General features: G+C 35.1%; 1 non-coding gene across 1 annotated transcript; it reads right to left on the bottom strand.

Annotated features, from left to right (window-relative positions):
* Window positions 1–2,220: 2,220 nt before the first annotated feature.
* Window positions 2,221–2,326, bottom strand: LOC113784811 (small nucleolar RNA R71). Its single transcript, XR_003470950.1, has one exon. It is a non-coding gene; the product is annotated as a small nucleolar RNA R71 (small nucleolar RNA).
* Window positions 2,327–4,159: the final 1,833 nt, after the last annotated feature.

Below are 4,159 nucleotides of genomic sequence, written 5' to 3'. Positions count from 1 at the left end.
TTAATTTCCAAATCAAATTTTTGCTGATAAACACATAGTTAGAACTTGAAATTTTAACAACTTTAATAATTCAAATTTTTTTTTGTAGAGGTTCAGACTTCAATTCAAACTTATTTAACTCGTTACATTCTCAATCACAACAAAATCCTATTTTCCCCCTTTTCCATTTTAGGTAGGGGTGGGAATAGACTAGTGATGACTCTTCATCATATGCATATTTTTCATTGTTTTTAGTCTCATTTATCTTTAATCATTAGTTAATTTAAGGAGCTATTTGATATATTTTGTTGATTTTAGTTCTTTGATTTAATGAAATGTTTATGTTCTTATTTCCTTGATAAAGTATAGATATTTCGTAGTTTTTGTGTTGTTTCTTTGTTTTAGTGCAATGCTGAATTTTTGTGAGAAATAAACTCCAAAGAGGAGAAACATGCATCACACGTCAAATTCAGACTCAAAAGAGGAGAAACTAGCAGAACACGTCAAACAAAAGAAGTTGTGCGCCTGAAGCGCAATAGCCGCGTGTGAGGCGCATTTTCAGGCTGAAGCCTCTGTTGGGGCGCGCTTGAAGCGCAAAGGTTGCGCCTGGGGAGCGTGGCACGGCACAATATTCATTAAAATACATTTTTTTTTTCTCTTTCTAGGTATCTTTTTGACTATTGGAAAGTTGGGAGACTTATGCCCTGGCAGAGAAACTCAAAGACGATCGTTTCTAACACCATTGGAGCAGCTTTTATCAAGAATCATTCATGAATCTTTCTTATAATCCTTCTCTAATCTGTATATTTTCTATCTTTGTCATGAGTAATTAAACCCTATTTGTTAGGGATGAGTGTAACAAGATGAAACCCTTATTTTTCTGATTTAATTTCTAGTTATATGAATGAGTTTATTGAATTATTTTTCTCATCTATGTGCCTAATTCTTTTTATTGCTTGATCAACATTAAAATGTTCTACGATTCTTATTTTGAAACGGAAGTGGACTTTACGAATGCTTGAGATGGAAAATTCATGAATTTGTAGTTTCGGGGATAGATGCAGGTCATGAAACCAATTAAATTAGTTGCAAAGGAAATAGTTTTACAAGAGAATTCATGTACGGTAATGCTGAATTCTAATCTTAAATCCACTAAGGAATTAGGGGTTACTTTGGAATTAAAGGTTCTGTCACTAAGACATTAGGGCAAGAATAATAAAGAGAATTTGGTAATAATTCAATAAAGGAATTCAATAACTATGATCAAATTAGACACTAAGGTTGGATTCAAATTGAAACTCATCCCTGATATTTTTCTTATAATAAAGGATCAATTTTATTACCGTCGTTAGTTTTAAATATTATTTCAATCAATTCGAAAACTTTTTGTTCAATTTTAGTATTTAAATATAATTCAATAGGAAAATGCAATCCTTAAGTTCGACATTTGGTACTACCGTTTTCATTATTACTTGCAACGATTCAGTGCACTTGCTGAAACACTATCAAGTTTTTCACGCCGTTGTCGGGGATTGCCATATCTCTGCTGAATTTAATTTATTTACTTAATTGAAATTTTTTGCTCTGCATTAAAAATTTTTCTTTTATTATATTTTTAATTTTGAAAAGAAAAATCTTTTTTAAAATTGTTTTATTTTTACTTAATTATTTATCTTTCTATATTTTAAAACTATTCATTACTCACAATTTGTCTAATCTTGTATGTGATGCGAGTCCTTAGCTAAATTTTTATTTGATCCAGAAATCGAAAAAAACTGCGAAAGCCAATTGAAAAGAGGTTCGAAAAAGGAGACAAACGGAAATACAATTAGTAGTGGAAGAAGAGGGTTTGGGGGATTTCTTCATATTTGCGGAAGTGGCTGATCCACCACCACCGGAACGTACCCTCGACGAGTATGGGAGTCGAAATAAAAACTGTGCTCGATTGGCTATCCATAACACACCAGTTACAGTTAACAAGTTTGAAGTGAGCCCCACTCTATTCCGAGTGTTGAAGGAGATTCATTTTTCCGGTAAACATAACGAAGACGTCAATAGACACCTCACGAACATATTTGAATTATGTGAAACAGTGAAAGTGGATGATTGAGATTATTTTCATTGTCATTGAAAGATGATGCTAAGGAGTGGCTTAACTCCTTTCATGCCAGTAGCATCACCATGTGGGATGACCTTGAAGATAAGTTCTTAGAACAACACTTTCCCCTAGCTTTGTTTGTTAGAAAGAGACAAGAGATTTCCAGTTACAAACAGAAAGAGGGAGAATCTCTTCGTGACACTTATAGGAGTTTCAAGAGTTTACTAGTAGGATGCCCCAATCATGCTTATGACGACATTGCCCAGATGCAAATATTTGGTAATGGTTTGAGGCCTAGCACTAGAATTATGCAAATACTTTGAATTACAAGACCGCATCAGAAGCACACAAAATTATTAAGATCATGGCATCAAATGAACAAATGATGTTGTATGATAGAGGTGGTGGGTCAACAAGTGGTATATTGGAAATAAATGTTATGGATGTTGGGTTGGCTCCAGGCAGGTTGCTCTCAAAACAGATAGAAGATGTTATCGCCGCAAAGATAAAGAATGGGATGGCGACCCTAAATATACAACCACAAGTGACCCCTGTCAAATTATTGAAACATACTGGTTGTAACTTTTGTGGGGGAGCACATAAAAATGGAGCTTGTCAAGCACTGGATGAAAATGATATAGAAGAACTAGAAGAGGTGAATTTTGTGGGTAATAATGGGAAGCAGAACAATCCCTACTCTAGTACGTACAACCTTGGTTGGAGAAATCATCCAAATTTTTCATAGAGAGATCAACAAGGTGGATCTCAAGGTCAACAAGGAGCTCAAGCAAATCAAGCCCCACCTCGAAAAGCTGCTTGGGAGAGTACTATTGAGAAGTTAGTAACAAGCACAAGTTCTTTCATTGAAGAGTCAAGGCTCTTGAAAAGGAGGAAGAATATGTGGTACAAAAAAAAGAGACACTACCGAAACCAGAAATTCGACTACTGTTTCCTCAATGATTAAAAAAGGAAGAAACTAAAAAAACAATTTGGTAAATTTCTTGATGTTTTTAAAAAAATTGCAAATTAACATTCTTTTTGCATAAGCACTAGAATAGAGGTCGACATACGCCAATTTCATGAAGGAGATTTTGTCAAAGAAAAGAAAATTTGGCGGTAAAATAGTGATGCTTACCGAAGAGTGTAGTGCTATTCTACAGAGGAAGTTGCCACCTAAGCTCAAAGATCCTGGAGGCTTCTCTATTCCTTGACCTATTGGGAAAGAACTTTTGGGAAAGCCCTGTGTGATCTTGGGGCTAGTGTGAGTCTTATGCCCCTTTCCATATATCAAAAGGTTAGGCATTGAAAGAGTCAAAAACACACAACTAATGTTATAGTTTGTCGATCGTTCAATCAAACACCCATATGGGGTAGTGAAGATGTGTTGGTCAAAGTAGAGAAGTTCATTTTTCTAGTGGATTTTGTGGTACTAGACATGGAGAAAGACAATGATATCCCCTTGATCTCGGGGAGACAATTCTTACCAATAGGGAAAGTTATGATTGATGTGGCGGATGACACCTTAACCTTTAAGGTAAATGAGGAAACAATCACATTCAATATTCTAAAAGCCATAGAGCATTCAAACGAAAGAGAAGGGTGCAATCGAATTGATATTTTCAATTCCATTATCGATCAAGAGGTTGAACATCAAGGACCCATTATGCCTTTAGAAAGAGGGTTATGCATACCCCAAGATGTTGTCAAAGATGGTGAAGACCCAAGAGTGAAAGATGTTTTATCCATGTTAGAAGCACCACAATCTCACTCCCCCTACTTCCATACTAGATGGGAGGATTTGAAAGGGAATGAAGACGAATATTTAGAGAAAAAGAAAGATACGCCACTGGTTGACCTCAAACAATTGTCAACTCACTTGGATTATAAATTCCTTGGTAAGAAGGATGATGTGTTCTTTTTGTCATATATGTTGCCTTAACAATGGTTGAGGCATCAAGCTAATGACTGTAAATAAGCGTTTCGTGGGAGACAACCCATATATAGTGGTAACTTTTATTTTTGCAATCATATTTTTTAATTGAATTTGTTTCTTTTTAATTGTGTGTAAATGTGCACTATGAT

This window comes from Cicer arietinum, chromosome 4, assembly GCF_000331145.2.
Source record: "Cicer arietinum cultivar CDC Frontier isolate Library 1 chromosome 4, Cicar.CDCFrontier_v2.0, whole genome shotgun sequence".
Classification (NCBI taxonomy): domain Eukaryota; kingdom Viridiplantae; phylum Streptophyta; class Magnoliopsida; order Fabales; family Fabaceae; genus Cicer; species Cicer arietinum.
The sequence above is the reverse complement of the archived record's forward strand: the minus strand, read 5'-3'. Positions and strand labels throughout refer to the sequence as shown.